The sequence below is a fragment of the Monodelphis domestica genome, chromosome 3 (assembly GCF_027887165.1).
Source record: "Monodelphis domestica isolate mMonDom1 chromosome 3, mMonDom1.pri, whole genome shotgun sequence".
Classification (NCBI taxonomy): Eukaryota; Metazoa; Chordata; class Mammalia; order Didelphimorphia; family Didelphidae; genus Monodelphis; species Monodelphis domestica.
The window spans coordinates 364,937,926-364,955,796 of NC_077229.1; the positions used below are offsets into that span (position 1 = coordinate 364,937,926).

The window sequence follows — 17,871 nt, forward strand, 5'->3', positions numbered from 1 at the left end:
ATGTAAATTATCTTCACAAGGAGGCAAGTTAGAAAAAATGTAATGGAGGGGAAGATAGGAGTAGGTTGGCAGAAATATTTGATCCTCACTCTCTTCAGAATTAGCAGAGAGTAGAAATAACATCTGTACACACTTAGCCATAGAAATCCATCTTACCTTATAATGAAGAAAGAAGGGGTGGGAGAATATGAATAGAGGGGGAGAGATAAAATGGACAATGAACTCAAGGAAGTGATAGTCAGAAAAAAAAATATTCCTGAACAGGGAAAGGGTAAAAGGAGAGGAGGAAGTGAAGGGAAAATGGGGTGAAAATAACATGGAGGGAAATAATAAGTGAGAATTTAACATCTTGTACAATGAATGGGTTAAAGGACAAATCATAGAAACATTCAAAAGTATGTAGAAAAACTGATGATTAGTGTTATAAGAAAAAGTTAAGAAGAAGGTGTATAAGTTTGCAGAGAGAAGTGGCATGAGACCAGCAAGAAGATTCTGGAACTTAGAAGGAAGGGTTGGACTGGTTCTGAGGCTGTTAGCTGACTCTCTCTCTGGAGATATCCAGAGGTGATAGTTGTATTTCCTTAGTTTAGTGGCTGATCCTATCCTTGTCCCTGTCCTGCTTGCTGTCTTGGTTGCTGTATTTCATCAAAGCAGAACCTGGGGACCCTGAACAAACATATGCAGTGATTGTGAGACCAGACCCGGGTCCTTATGGATCTAGAACCTTCCCTGGGCCCTATCAGGCTTACAAAGACCCTTTCCTTAAAACCAGCTAAGTGGGGTTTAGTTTTAGCTTAGCCAAGAACAGAGACTAGGATTTTAGGCAGTGAGGAGAGGATTAGAGTAGGAAAATCACTCTGAAGAATCTCTGTGAAGAGATATTAGATCTTGGGGTATTAGACAATTAGATTTAGGTTATACCATACACTTCTACCCTATTCTTTCATTAAACCTACTTTCCCATTGCACTGAGCGACCTGCGTGTGTAGTCCCAGACCAGGCTCTGCCAGGCTGGGTTTTGTTGGCCTTCCCAAACCACAGATAATTTTCTGATGTAGGTCCAACACAATTTATCCCTAAAGATTCCCAAACTCCTTTCCTTTTTACATTAGACAACATACCCCAAATTCTGAGGCATATCTAATGTAGTCCTCACAGGAATAGTTATATTCCTAATAGCACATTGGCACATAATAGGAAAAAAAAACCTTATGAACTGAGTGAAATTTTTAAAAATAAATTCATAGATATAGAAGAACTTCAGAGGCAATCTAATTCAATTTTTTTTTTATAGTTGAGGAAATTGAGACAGGGAAGGAAGGAAAGAAAGAAAAGAAGCATTCATTGAGCACCTACTATATGTCAGATAATAATTTAAGTAATTTACAAATGTTATTACTTTTAATCATCACAACTCTCAAAGTAGTTGCTATTTTTATCACTATTATACAGCTGAAGAAATTAAAGCAACTTAAAGTTAAGGGATTTATCTATGTTCATACAGCTAATAGGTGTCTGAGGCTCAATTTGAGCTCAGGTCTTCCTGACTCCAGGCAACACCCTATCTACAGTAACAAAAGGCTGCCTTTAATAGCTTCAATACAGTTGCAAAAAAACAAAATAAATCAGCCTCACCATCACCTCAACCCCCCAAAAAACTATCAATATTTCTACATAACATGAATAATAACTGGGAGAAAATATTAGAAAGGAAAACCCCATTTATAAAAACTAGAAAATGTAGGAAATATGTTTAAATTAATCAAATAAGGCTAATTTATAAACTTTATAAATGAAATTACAAAATGTTCTTTAAAAAATTAAAACTAAAAACAAAGAACACTGGAGAGATACTGCATGGCTATGGCCTAGTTAGGTTATTTCAAAATAATAAAATGATACTTTCATACTTTTTAGAACCATGAATGTACACCTCTAGAGAAAGAATTGATTTCTATATGTAAGACATAGTTGATTTTTTGGTTGGTTGATAATTTTCTCTAGTTTTGGGAGGGAAGGAAAGGAGAAGGATAAATGGGAATTTTAATGTAAGAAACAAACAAATTTAAATTAAAAAAAGAATATATATGCTTAATATTTAGAATCATCGTAGAAGTGAACTAGTGAAAAGTGAAGTATATAGAATTTGGTAAAACAACATACAAAGTAACTATAACAACGTAAATGGCAATATTATCAACAAAAATTGATTATTTAAAAAAGATATGAAAAAGTATAATATGTCTCTACAATTTTTGCAATTAGGTGATTATCGGTGTGAAGCATGCTACTTATAATGTCATTTATTTTAGTTATCTTGGATAATATTATTAATTTAAAAACTTTTTTCATTGCTATATTTCATGATTCTATCAGTAAATGGAGATAAATTTTGGTTGTCAGTGAGATAAAAATCAAAGAAAACAATAAAATTTTATTTTTAGAATAAAAAATTCAATAGAATAAATTTAAATTCTTAAATGGGTTCAGAATGTCAACTTCACAAGCATAGTGTGTGGGAGGCATGGTTAGACATCAGTCTAAAAAAGATCTGGAGGCTTAAATTGACAACAAGTTAAATATGCATTGCATCAACAATGTGTCCTAAATTAAAAGGTTTCCAGGAATGAGGAGGCAATTTTTACTACACTCTGACCTCATCAAACTGCAACTGAAGTATTGAGTTAAGTTCTTGGCACCATAGTTTAAGAAGGACATTAAAAAGTTAGAGAGCACTCAGAAGAGGGGAAGAGCTATAACAAATGAAAATCAACTGAGTTGGAAATATCCAGACAGAAGGAAAGATTCAAGTTGGGTTTGGTTACTAGGGTATCAATATGAAATTTATATTCAAATATCTGGAGGGTACTTCTGTGTAAGAGGGATTAGACTCTGTCTATTTGGTCTGAGAGGGCAGACCCAATAATGTTTGGAAGCTGAAAAGAGACAGGTTTCTGCTAAGTCTATGGAAAATGCTCTTAAGCATTGGAGCTCACATAAAGTGGAATGGGATGCCCTGAAAGGCTGTTAGTAACCCCTCCAGAGAAGTCTTCAGGTAAAGGCTGGATGAGCACATGTTATACATGTTATCTGGAGCAGTTAGGTGATGCTGGGGATACAGTACTGGGTCTAGAGTCAGGAAGACTGAAGTCCAAATCCAGCCTCAGACACTTCCTAGGTATATAACCCTGGATACTTAAATTGTCTGCCTCAACATCTTCATCTTTAAAATAAAGAAAATAATAAAATCTCATTTTGAGGATCAAAAGATATAAAAATTCTAAAATACTTAACACAGGACCTGGCACTCAGTAAGTATTATATAAACATTAGCTATAATCATCATCATCATCATCATTATTATTATTTCAAATTCCTTTTGTGTATGGGTTGAATTAGATGGACATTTAAGGTCCTCGCAATTATAATATTCTAGCATTTTGTTAAGTCTCTATAAAGAAAGTAAAGAGAAAGATGAAGAAGAAGGAGAATCAGCAGTCAGGTAAAATATAATTCACTTTTCTGTCCTTTTCTCCTTTTAGTTCTCCACTTTTGCCTTTTTTTGTGACATTTCTCGGCAGTAAATAATGACCGCTGTCCCTATGTTTTAGGTTTCTTTTGCACCAGTCTGCTTTCAGTGAAGTTGCCTGAAACCACTTTCAGTGCCTGAAAGTACTAATTCGATTTCACTTGAGTAGAAAGGGTAAGAGAGAAAATATATTCTAGACTACAGTTTACTCTAGTTCTTCCTCTAACCTAATAGATGAGGTTAGCTGCAGATGGATCTGTGGTCATTAGCAGTTCCAAAACCTTGACTAGGTGTGAGTTTAGGATCTCCTCTAAATAGTATGTCAGAGAGGATCATTTTTCTTATGTGTTCAGAGACCAAGTATTTTCCAGAACACAATTAACAATTTTATCCTTTGTGCTTTAACTTTTAGAATAATTCATTTTACTCAGTACAATGTAAACTCAGTGAAGGCAAGGCCAGTGTCATTTTTTTGTATATGCGTCCTTAGAGCACAGTGCCTGAACTGATGCTTCATAAATGTTTGCCCAATTGATTGCTTCTTGCATTTTTAAGAATTTTGGTTAATAATCATCCCTTCTCATAATTCAGAAATTGGCAAATTATAGCCCAAAGGCCAAATATGGCCTACCTGGATTTTTACATATATAAAATGAAGTTTTATTCATTGAATCATATAAAAAAACTTTCTTAACAAACAAACCCTACAAAACAGGTGGAAGCAGAATGAATGTTTGTAATTTGCTGATCCCTGCTTTTTAGTGATGAATGATTTAGATTTATTTTAAAAGAGCAGCAGAATCATTTTGGATAGATGGCCTTCATTTCAAATATTACTACTGACACATGTTAGCCATATGATCGTTCAATGTCTTAGGAAACTATAAATTACCAGTGCTACTGAATTGCTAACCTGCATTAGCATTTACTAGAGTCATGGACTCATAGGTCTGGGAATAGGTAGATGGATAGATAGATAGATAGATAGATAGATAGATAGATAGATAGATAGACAGACAGACAGACAGATAGATAGATAGATATAGACAAAAAGATAGATAGCTAGATAGACAGACAGATAGATAGACAGACAGATAGAAAGATAGATAGATAGATAGATAGATAGATAGATAGATAGATAGATAGATAGATAGACATAGACAAAAAGATAGACAGACAGATAGACAGACAGATAGAAAGATAGAAAGATAGATAGATAGATAGACAGATAGATAGACAGACAGAAAGATAGACAGACAGACAGATAGACAGATAGATAGATAGACAGACAGACAGACAGATAGACAGAAAGATAGATAGACAGAAAGATAGACAGACAGAAAGATAGACAGACAGACAGATAGACAGATAGATAGATAGACAGACAGACAGACAGATAGACAGACAGACAGACAGACAGACAGATAGATAGATAGACAGACAGATAGATAGACAGAAAGATAGACAGACAGACATATAGATAGATAGACAGACAGACAGACAGACAGACAGACAGACAGATAGATAGATAGATAGATAGATAGATAGATAGATAGATACAGATGCAGACAGAGACAGACACAATCAGATAATTAAATAGATAGACAGACAAACAGAAACAGGCAGTCAGGTAGATCGAGAGATAAAGAGAGATGAAGAGAGAGATATAGATAAAGGCAGACAGACATATAGATAGATACTGATATATACACATAAATACATAGATATAATATATATGCCTATACACACACACACACACACACACATATATATATATATATACACATACATACATACAGATATATACAAACACACATACTCTTGTTAGAGAGAGAGACAGAGAGAAACAGAGAAATGATGTTTTAGTGGACAATACAAGGAAGACTTTGGTGTTTGATACCTGTTTCTGAGAGAGTGTGACCCTGGGCAGGTCATTCAACCCCTCAGCATTCTAAGCAATTCTCTAAGATTTTAAATTGCAAAGAAGGCACCTACCTTCAATTGTAGAGAGTGTTTCTCAATAGTTCTTTTTACCAATTAAATCACAAGTCCACTACCTCTTGCATGACCTGCTGCGTGTGTATGAATGTGTGTTTGTGTTTGAAAAAGTGTGCTATCCTGGAAACACTTTTAGTGTGGCCCCTCTCTGTATCCACAGCTTTTAACAGAGTCTGTGGTGGAGCTGATTCCTAACAAAAGCTTGTTGATTGATTAAGTGTTTGTTTAACTGTAGTTAACCTTGAGGATACCATAATGGCTTTCCTGCTTTGAGAGACAATGAGAAAAAGAAGTGGCAGGGAATCCTCAAAGGTATTGGAATTATCTCCTTTGCATCCATTAGGTAAAAATGCACCTTAGTGCTGTTTTACTATAATTAGCTTATAAGCAGGGAATCAAATGCTCACCAGTCAAGAGAGCTGGGAGAATTCAGCAACCAGTACAGGATCTCAGTACCATTGTGTTGTTAATGTGGACTTTCATATTCTGCTGTGACTCAGCAGGAAGGACAGCTAAATCATTTGACAGGATGTAATGGAGAGAAGGAAAACAACATTATTAGTAGGTTCTAAATCCGTAGCTTTTAACATACACATTATAACAAATGTGACTGTGCCAAATAGATATTAAAAGAGAATAAGTTATAAACATAATTCTGCTTGCATATATTTGCTACTGAATCCTTTGAAACCAGTGCTTTTAGAGCAAAAACAACTATTCTCCTGATGGTCTTTTTTTTTGAAAGCTCTCATTGTTTTTCAGAGTAAATTATTTTTAGTAGCTTGAAGCTACTTTCAGTTGCTGTAGAATTAATAATGGTTTTGGCCTAGGTCAGCCAATGCTCTGTCAGTTTTATCACATGTTCAAACTGCTCATGCTGTTCAAAGATATCCTGTGTGCAAATCTGATTGGATTTTACTGAGTTTGGTGATAGTAATATTGACCCTGGGATTCTAAAGGAGAAGGAAGAGAGGTGGTAACAAAAACATAAAACAAAGCACATTAAAAATAATAAAACCTGAGCTATTTATGGAGATGTCCAATAATTCAATTTTCACTAATTCAAAAAGTTTCCCTAATTTTAGAAACTGTTCAGCGTTTGTCTATTTTATTGCAACTTTCTCCATATCTTTTTTTTTTTGAGGACAGGGTACTTGGGGGAAGAATGATAGGGGAAATATGTAATAATCATTTAAGGAAGATTGGAGAGAAAATTTAAAATATTTAGAAGATAAAATAAATATAAATATAAAATAATATAATATAAAATATTTAGAAGACAAAATTATTTTCAAATGGATCCACAATTTGATATACATCACAGAGCTTAGAAGCAGAAGTAGATTTAGTTACTACCTACAATGATCACTAGCTGAGCCAGTCAATACATTAGAGCAAAGGTTTTTCACTATTTTTGTGTGTCATGCACCTTTTTGGCAGAATAGTGGGGTGTATGGGCTCTTTCTCAGAATGTTTTTGTGTATAAAATGAAATGAAAGTTCAAAGGAAACCAATTATATTAAAATGACCCAACTATTGAAAAAATATTGACCCTTGGTTAAGAGCCCCTTTTTTAGTATTCTATAGAAACAATATCAAAGCCATCAAAATCACACTAAAAATTGCTCCATATAACTACTGATTAAAGTAATAAAAATTAAAACCACTCTGAGTGCTGAGATTCTACCCACTTTACATATATCAAATTGACAAAAATGACAGAAAAAGAAAATGACAAATGCTGGAAGGACTATGGAAAAAGAGGGACATCGATGCACTATTGGTAGAGTTGTGGACTGGTTCAACCATTCTGGAGAATAATCTGGAAATATAAAAAAAATAGCTCTAAAACTCTGTAATACCACCAATAGGTCTGAATCTCAAAGAGATGAATGAAAAGGAAAAAGGGCTTATTTGTAGAAAAATGTTTATAGTGGCTCTTTTTTGTGGCAAAAAAGAACTGGAAATTGAAATATCCATTAATTGAGGAAAGGTTGAACAATATGTGCTATATCATTGTGATGGCATACTACCATGCTATAAGAACTAGATGGTTTCAGAAAAACCTAGAAAATCTTATGCGAACTGCTATAAAGTGAATTGAACAGAACAAGGAAAACATTGTACGTAACAGTAAAGATGATCCATTGTGAAAGACTTGGCTACTCTGATTAAGAAATGATCCAAAACAAAGCCAATAGTCCTAAGGGGAAAAAAAATGTTTTCCAGCTCCAGAGAGAGAGCCGATGAATTCCTAGTGCAGCGTATATGGAGGAGCAACTCAGATCTGAAGTGCTATAGATCACTGATGACTTTTAGTACCCAGAGTTTGATAAAGAGTAAGCAAGTGTTTCTGCAGGATCAAATTTTGGATATGGAATAGAGCTTTCAGTTAATCTAAGTTATTAAGTGCCACCAATAAATCTAATGATTCTAATAGGTAACTAAATGTAATCATGTCCTATCATATTCCTAAAAGAATCAGATAAGTTCTGAAATGGAAAAAAGGAAAGGTATATTATGTGTCGAATCAGCATCTAGCCTATAGCCCAAAATTACATAGTCATCTAAAGCAACATAATATATCATCTGACATAAAATCAAATCAGTAAGTCTTTGTTAATTACCTACTATATGGCAGAAACTGTGCTAAGTGCTAGAAATACAATGAAAGCAAAAACAACAAATAACAGTCTTTGCTCTCAAGGATACTAAGGTCTAATAGAGGAGACCACATGCAATCACTATGTACTAACAAGACTTAGAAGAGAGTAAAGATAATCTTAAAAGGAAGTTACTACCATTTAAAATGGATTAGGAGGGGGAAGCTGGATACCTCAGTACACTGAGACCCAGGCCAAGAGATGGGTGATACTAGGTTCAAATCTGGCTTCAGACATTTCACAGCTGTGTGACCCTGGGCAAATCACTTAACCTCCATTGCTTAGCCCTTACCACTCTTCTGCCTTGGAACCAGTAGATAGTATTGATTCTAAGATGGAATGTAAAGGTTTAAAAATTTTTTAATTTTTTAATAAATAAATATATTTATTTATTAAAAAAAATAAAAAAAAATAAAAATTTTTTTAATAAATAAAAGGGATTAGGAAAGGCCTATTTGAAAAGACAGAATTCAGTAGGAACCTGAATGCACTGGTCATGTTTTAGGAATGAGAAATAACAATAGCTAGCCTTTATAAAGCAGTTTAAGGTTTGATGCTCTCAACAACCCTAGGAAGTACATGCTAATATTCCTATTTTGCAAATGAGGAAACTGAGTAATACAGAGGTTAAATAATTTGCAATATCCCTAAGCTGATAAGTGCCTAAGTTTAGATTTGAACTCAGGTGTTTCTAAGTATAAAACCTTTCAAATTGGCTAGCATGATAAAAAGACAAAATGATGAATGGTGGAGGGAATGTGGAAAAATGGGGATGCTAATACATCATGGGTGGAACTGTGAACCAATCCAACTTTTTAGCGGACAATCTCAAAGAGCCCACAGAGTTAAAAAACTGTGTATACTTTTTGACCTAGCAATATCACTATCATACATTTCCTAAGGTGATCAGGGGAAAAAGAAAATAACTTATATTTACCTAAAATATGTATAGCAGCTCTCTTTGTGGTGGCAAAAAATGGTAAGGATGATATTAGAAAATAAGTATTGTTTTATTAGTTTAGAGACAAGAAGTAAAGTGGCTGGCTTGAGAAAATAATTGGAGTTTGAAGCAGAACTGAGGGAGCATGTTGATTTCAGATGTTGACAATTATAACCATTTTTCTGTGTCAATTACTCTCTCTGGCAGTTGGGAGTTGGTCTCTGGCAGTTGGCAGAGACAGACACTCAAGGATTCTTTCTCAGGGCTGGAGGTGATAACATCATTGACTTTCTCTCTGTCTGAGGAAAAGACCTGAAGGAGCTTAGTGGTTTCCATTCCTAACTTGGGAAACACTATTGAATATCTATTGTGGTTTTTATAGATTGCTTTAAGATATTGTAGACTCAATATTTTTCAATGGAATGATATGATAGTTAAAAAATGTCAGTGTGATCATAAGTTACTTTGAGAAAAAGAGAGAACTTAGGAGAGAAGAGTTCCATTGTAGTCGGTCCAGGTTTGCGTACTGCATTTTATAGGGGACACTTGAGTACTGGAGAAACTTGGATATGGAGCAACCAGATCATTGAAGGGCCACAAAAATCATATCAAATGATATTCAGTTAAAAGAATTGGAGATATTTATCTTGGAAAAGGAAAGTTTTAGGGCATATATGATAACTTTCTTCACACAATTAAAGGATTGTTACTTAGAAAAAGAACAAAATTTGTATGCTTTGCTCTGGGTGTAAAAAATAGGAATAATGAGGAGAACTACAAAGCAGAAAATTTAGGTTTGACTTAGGAAATATTTCCTAATAATTACAGCCATCCCAATGTAGAATGGACTTCTCGGCAAAGGAGTGACTTTCTATTTAGAAACTTCCAAGTAAAATCTGAATGACTGCTTCTCATCTTTGATTTAGAGAGGTCTTTTCCTTATTTTGGATTGAACCAGATGGCTACTATAAGCTAGTTAAGTCTGAGATTCTGTGATACTCTGAGACACAGGAAGTCAATTATTTCTTTAGATAGATCCTCCATAGAGGATTTATAGAAACACATAAAGATGTGCAGAAGCTGGGAAAGACAGCTTTTTTCTTTTAAAGGAAGTATTCATATTGATGACATCAAAGATCTATCTAAATAATCAATTGCTAAAAAAGAATTTAAATCTAGTTCTCTTTCTACATAATTATGGACTATCTCAATCTATTAGTATTCTGTATATGAATGATGTGGATACTCTCTCTGCCAGTTCAATTCATGGTCTATCTACCCTTTCTAATTCCTTATATCTTGGTGTAAAAACACCATAGTTGGTCTAACCATTGAACATGAGCCATTTATAATCAAGGACAATATTTTTTCCTTTCTTTATACCCATATAATTTAGTACAATGCCTGGCACATAGTAATAAATGTTTACTAACTGACTCATTGTGCAGGGGATGGGGGATGAGCTTACATTTAGCTCTCTTGTCAATTTATGAAATCCAGTAAAATATATACAGGCACATTGTTGTATTCCTGACTACCAAGACCACTCTTCTACTTTTCTCATTATATAAATCAGTCTCATGAAATCATTTATTTACTAACACCATAAAATTTCTTGCTAGCAATGTGTTATAGCTTCCTTGTACTAACTAAAAGAAAATACAAAGATATAAAGGAGAGACCCAGACCCAGAGGGTATTTTCCACTTAGGTATTTCCCTGAATACCCAGCTATGATCTCTGGGTATTTTAACCTCTGGTTACTGAGAGTGAAAAGAATCACTTTCTTTCACTGGGCCAGTGCACAAATGCATTGGAGACAATTTATGCATATATATATGTATATTATGCATATATATGTGTATATATATATATATATATACACATATATATATATATTATTATGAGGGGATACAAACTGAGGATCAGAATAAGAGGTCCCTAACTCTAAGGGATCTAGCTAGTTCCCCACAATCCTCTACGCCCCTCATAAGAGGGAGTCTTCGGGTCTTCCAGCTAACTTACCAACTGCCTATTTCTATCTAGGTGTTCCCCAAAACCTGACTAAACTACCTATCTATGACTCTCAGTAGTTGGTTAGATTTATTTCAAAAGCTGTCTCCAAAAACTGTTATGATTGATCTCAAAAAGCTAAGTTCACCCCAGGGTTTCTGACCTCTGAGGTAAAACCTCAAAGCTGATCTGACAGGATTTTTAGATAAAAAACCTTCTGGAAAGCACAGTAGGTGTGGTCAGATTCTTTTCTAGATGTTTCCCAGTCAAATAAAGTATCTCCTAAGATGGTTTCTGGATTTATTCCTTCTCCACAGTCAGGTTGAGGTATATGAGCTCTGACAAGCCTGCCTTTCCTTCACTCTTCCAGAGAGGAAGAGACCTACCTCCTCCAGGAAATCATTACTCTAGCAGTTGTCACTTCCAAACTGTTCCTCCTCTGCCTTCTGCCTGCTAAAATGCTTTCCCTCTAGTTCTTAGTATTTGCCCTGACAGCCTTCCACTTCTCTTAAATCTTATCCTATCTCTATCCTTTTCGCATTGCAGTACTCAACATATGCTCTTCTATTTCCTTTTAGATGATCTTCAATTTTAAAATCTAAATGGAAAATTTCATACATCAATTCTAGTTACTTTTTGGAGAAACACAAACAAATCATATTATCTTTTCCATTTGGTAGAAAAAGCTAAGAGAAGATTGGGCACTTATATCTCCAGAACATAGTATAGTGCCTGGCCAACAGTAAGTGTTCAATCAGTTCTTGTTGTTTGATTAATCGGTAGTTCTTCAAATATTGAACACTACTTTACTGCTTAAACTTTTCAGAGCTACATATATTACATATACAGATAGTCAACAAATATTTACTACTTGTTTTATTAGGTGACTGAACTCAATGTGCATTTTTCTCTTTTATTTCTAGAATATAATTCTCTTTCTAAGACTATAAGCAGAAAAATATTATTCCATCTATTCCATATACAATTGAAGTATTGTGTTTTCAGGATATCCATATATGTACATATATATGGATAAATACGATACATGCATATATATATAGAATATGCATACAAAATATAGCAGTTATATAATATATAATAGAAAAGTTAGATATAGGATCTAATATGTAATATATAATGTTTAGACTATATATTATATTTAGAATGTATTTTATAGGATTTAGGGAAGCTAGGTGATCCAGTGAATAGAGCACTAGGCCTTGAAGCAAGAATTTCTGAGTATAAATCTGGCCTGAGATACTTCCTAGCTATATAAACCAGGGCAAATCATTTAACCCTGTTTTTCTCAGTTTCCTCGTCTGTAAAAAGCTTTGGGGAAGGAAATGGTAAATCACTCTAGTACCTTTGCCAAGAAAATCCCCCAAAGGAGCAATGTATAGCTTAAAATGTTTGAAATGAGATAATAACAAATATAGGATTTAATTGTTATATAGAAAGAATATATCTTAGTACATATAATATCTTATTTTTTAATTTCGTAAGGATTTATATTATTAGAATATATATGTATGCACATATATACATACAAATATACAAGCAAACAAAATTATACTTATTTGTATATAATTCATATAAAATAATTTGACTGCTAATCCAGCTGCATATTTTAAGTCAGAGAAAATTTTTATCCATTTTTCTCCCTTTTGAGGTCTATTAATATACTTTGAGTGGGCATAGACTTTATTGATGAATCCTGTAGTTTTTTAGAGTCTTTTGTCGTCCCAACAATATCATCTCCCAACAGCAGCATCTGTAGCACTTCTCAACCTTGTAGGACTACTTCTCTTCTCCTGAATTGTGCGCAAGGCATTCAATGTGACAGAAATGAAACTATATTTTTTTAACTTGATATGAAAAATAAGGTTGACAAAGTTATCATTTCCGAAGAGAAAAAATAATCAGTATTAACATGTTTGATAATGTGATAATAAATTATCACATGTTGCCATGTGTTTTTCCTGAGAATGTGGTTCCTCAGAACTCTCCTTTAAGGCAAATATTCCTAAATGGGGTCCATGAATTCATTAGGATGTAGAGGGGAAATTGGAGACACTGTATCTTCTTCTTTCAGTTGTTATTGATTAGGCACTTGCCTAACAGTTGGTGGCTAATGAGGTTCAGTGTAGCTGGTTTGGGCCTAGTCAGATATGGCTGAAAGTAAAGCTGCTTGGAGACAGATTGTACAAAAAAAAACCCTTATTTAATATTGAAAAGAATTAAGGAAGGGTAAGGAAAAGTGAACAAAGGTTTGAGGATTAGGAATAATTCCCTAATCTAAATGGGGATCTAAACTTTTCTAAACTTTTACCTACACCCTCTAGTTCAGGAGAACTTGCTTCTAGCTCAGGCTTTCCCCAGCTTCCTAATCACTCCTTAATTTATACTAATTCCCGGGTCTATCTAAATAAACTATCCTAAATTATAATTCTCTTAGTTAAAATAAAGCTTACTGTCTCTATATCTCTATTCAGCTTTGAGTAAGTTTGATAGTTCTCTCACTCTGCTGTAATGACCAGCAGTAGGACAAAAGAAGCATAGGGGGAAATTGGAATATAGGAATGACAGTTGGAAACTGAACAAGGACTTCTGGGAAATTTTCCTGAGGAGGGGTGTCTTGGGTGCTGAGATGCAGAAAGGAGTGGAAGGAGGAGCTGTTTCTCTGGGCCATTTCAAGACACCTGTGGAGATTTCTATGACTGACAGATATCTTAACATAGAGGATTCCTGTTTAAAACACCACTGGTTCCTGTCAAGAAACTTAATTTCTTCAAATACTTTCATTCCATGAACTATTGAGATACTGGACTCAAATAGATGAACAGTGCTCTCCCCTTTTCTACCTTTTCCTTGGGTATTGATTTACAATCTTGAACCCTAGAGAAATTCCCCACAATTCCCTTTTCCTTTTCTTGTTTGTGCATCTCCTTACATGGAGGGAGTTTGTAGTTTCTGTTTCCACCCATAGGGGCTCTCTGGGCTCCTACTAGAGGGAAGGAAGGAGTTTTTTTGCATGCTTGCTGGAGTTTTTAAAATTCCTCTTAGCTCTAAGTGGATTTTAATAAATAGTATTAAAATAATACTTGGACTATTGAATATTAATTTTAATCTTTATACTTGCCTACAAGAAAACCTTTAATTTTAGTAATTAAGATTATTTAGAAAAAAGATTTAGGATGACCTACAATCCCTCTAACCTCTTCCCCTTTACCCCAATCAACAATTAAATCAAATAAGCAGTCAGATAGCGAATTCAATCTCATTTATTTACATCTAGAGAGTAAGGTCATTGACAGACTCCATCTTGTTGCCAGTTTTCGAGAAGACATGAGGGGGAGGCTTGTGAGTGCACCAAAGCAGCACATATCTAGATTGAGGTCTCTCATACCTCTTCTTGTAGAAAAGACTTCCCTGCCACCCTTGAGGGCTGGTACTGCCACCAAGGGGCAAGTCTTCACTGAGGGGAGATCTACATTTTATTTCCCTCAGGTAATTCAGGGACTCCAGGAGAGAGTAGTGAGGGAAGCTATTTTCATCAACCCTTTCCTCACTGCCTTCAAACCTCATTTCTCCATCTAAGGAGTGTGAGTCCCCCCAAATTACACTGCCAATTGTTTAGGCTACTGAGCCTAAGACAGGGCTCAAAATAGCCTGACTCTACCTGTAGCCACTCTGAGGAAAAACCCAGTCTCTTCTTCTTTCTGTTCTTTTTTCACAAGCTATTTCCAAAGCTCCAACCTTCTTCCTCTTTTCAACTGGCACTCAGTTTTCCATAGCTTTCCAGGAGCAATCAGCTAGCCACTTCACAGGGCATTCATACCACCAGGAGTAAGTGTCAATTGGAAAACCAACAGGCTTCCATCTCCTCAAGATTCTCTTCCAGGAACTCTGTCAAAGATTCTACCTGGGCCTCAAAGATAACATCACAGTCCTTAGCTGCTAAGCTCCCAATTACCTCAAATGATCCTAATTAGGTCTTATGCATAATTACTTCTAATAAGAAGTCTCATTAGCAGTTCAACTTCAAAGATAAGGAAACCAAAGGTCAGAAAATATGATTGTCTTGCTTAGTGTCATACAGTAAGCACATCAGACATTAGAATCAGCCTCTGTCCAATGACCTTTCCATTACAGCATATTGCTTCTCAAAATTATGTTTGATAAATTCCTTAAATTTTTCATAGTAAAATTTTATGAATAGCACATTTTTCATACTATTGTTGGTATAAAATGCATAGATAGAGTCCATTTCCAGGCTCATATGACCCAGCTTTTTCTACCACATATCCCATTTTTGTGTGTATGTTTTGGGACTTATGGGCACTGACGATAAAAGGTGTGGGGGTGGGTTCTCTCTTTTTCTCTCTCTCAAGATTGGTGCTTGAGGGTGTTTTTGAGGGCTTAAGTGGTTTGGTGGGCTTTGGATTTTGTATAATTAGAAATCTGTTACCCTAAAAACTACATTTCCAGGGAGCCCACTGACTTCCTGTCATTATGTACTTCCTGTAGACAGAGGGAAAAATTCAGTGGGTTGCTGGTCCTGGCTTCTTTGCTTCTTGCTGGTGACTGTGGTGGTAAGCAGGGATTTTGAACAGGCTGATTAGCCATAGGCACATGTTTTTTTTTTGTTACCTTTTTATCCCTTTACTTCTAATGATCATTAATAAATTTCTTAAAATATAACATTTTAAGTATTGTACATTAATTTTAATTTGTATAATTTTGCTCTCGCCACCTTTCCTGCTGCTTCCTCACAACCATTGCTGATTGCTAGGGTCTAAGAGAGTCATTTGGAAGCACCTTGTTTTTCCTGCACAGAAGGATGAGAAGTAACTCAGGGCTGAGAGGTGACTGAGAACAGTTGGATAGCCATTACTTGCTTCTTCTTGGGAGACCAGGTATTGTTTTTGTTTCTGTTTTTCTTTTCTCAATAGCCTCTAGGGAAACTACCCTGCCCCTACAAGCTACTATCTCACAGCCCAGAATTCCAGAGTGTTGGGGGGAGGTTAATAGGTCCAGCTTAGTTTTATTTTTTAAATTGTCAGAAAGTGCTAATTGTTTGGCTAAGTTAATAAAGTTAATAAAGTTTAGCCTTATCTTACTTCTGCTCTTTTTTTAAGGCCTTTCCTTAACCACCATGTGACATTGGCTTAAGTGGGAAGTGGAACACTGAAGAGAGCAATCCTGGAAAGCAACTCCCTTAATCATGAGAAATTTTCAAAACCTATTAAGGGCAAAGATCTCAACAGCTCACAGCATGTATTGTATACTGAAAACATTTTTGCCTTTCTAGGCAAGATCAGCAAAGGAGCTCCCAGTCAACATGCTGTTGGAAACATTAGCCTGCTGGTATTTTTATTCCTAAGTGGGGAGGAAAAGGGAGTAAACTCTTCCAAACCTCTTGGTTGAATTCAGGCTATATCCTTAAAGTATCTTTTTTTTTCACCTAAAAGAAAGTGTGTTTTCTTTTGCCTAAAATAGAAAGTTATTTTCTTTTTCTAGTTGTCCCTCCTAAATTTAGTTACAGGCTAAGTCTTTTCACCACCCTCCATTCAAGGGTTAATTAGGGTCTGTCTCTATCTACAGCAATTCTTTTTCTCTAGTCTTTACAAAACCTAGCCCACTAGTCTTGTGTGGCTCTAGCCCTTAGCCAGTACATACTAGGCTAGAGCTACCTGTGGACAGAAAGTAGAATAGTAAACAATTTAATACTTAGATTTAAAAATAAAGAGGTAACTGAGTATGGTGCTAAAAATTATGGCCCACACTCTGAAAGGACAGTTTCCTGCCTATCTGAAACAGCTCCTGTTCCCAGAGAACTTTACTGAGTTTGACTAGTTCAGTTTCCAAATGGCTTTGTTTAATACTGTTCCTGAGTGTGCTTATACTTATAGGGTTCTTTGTAGTTTCTCTATTTCTCCTCAAGGAAAAACAACAGAAAGTTAGCTTCATTGATCTCAAGACTCAGATAGAAAACCTTGAGAAAAGCTTGAAAAATCTCAAGATTCAGAAGGAAGATTTATCTCCCTACTCTGCCTCACCATCTAAGCCTACTTAGTCTCTGCCTTGCCCTGTTCAATTCATCTCTTGCTCTACACAAACCATATATACCCAAACTATTCCTACCCAAACTCCCCTTTCCCCTACTACTTCACCCCATCCCCTCACTTACTCCATTGCAATGTAAACAAAAAACTAAGTAGCAGTAATCAAAGATAATTTATTTAAATTCCCATTCCTCCTAAGGGAAATACCCACTTACAATAAGAGTGGAGATTTAGTGACCATTGGACATCATACACCTTTTACTCCACAAGATATTGAGAGATTCAAGGAAAACACTCCTTCCTTTGAAGATAAGTCCATTGTGATTATAAAAAAATCTGGAAAGTATTTATCTCACTTTTGATCCCACATGGATTGATGTGGGGAATTTGCTCTAAGCCATTTTAATGGAAAAAGGAAAAATAAAATAAAATAGTTTCTGTTGTTAATCAGGCCTAGTAAAGGAGAACAATTCATTCACCATAGTAAGACCCAAAATGGAAATAAAATAAACAGTAAGATTATTTGAAATTATGCCACACTAGAAATGCATTACTAAAAGCAATGAGAGCTTATTCTGACAGGCCTGGTACATAGACAAAATTTAAAGCAGAAAAAATAAGGAAAATGCATCCCCATTTTTGGATATTTTTATTGAGCTGGGAG

General features: G+C 35.1%; 1 long non-coding RNA gene across 1 annotated transcript in view; it reads left to right on the plus strand.

The window, feature by feature from the left end:
- The window catches only part of LOC103102415 (uncharacterized), a 149,293-nt gene extending 132,636 nt beyond the window's left edge, over window positions 1–16,657 (plus strand). Inside the window, exons 7-8 of the long non-coding RNA XR_464176.3 lie at window positions 15,935–16,058; window positions 16,281–16,657. This is a non-coding gene — a long non-coding RNA (uncharacterized LOC103102415). The remainder of the gene's footprint in view (window positions 1–15,934; window positions 16,059–16,280) is intronic.
- The last annotated feature ends 1,214 nt before the right edge of the window (window positions 16,658–17,871 follow it).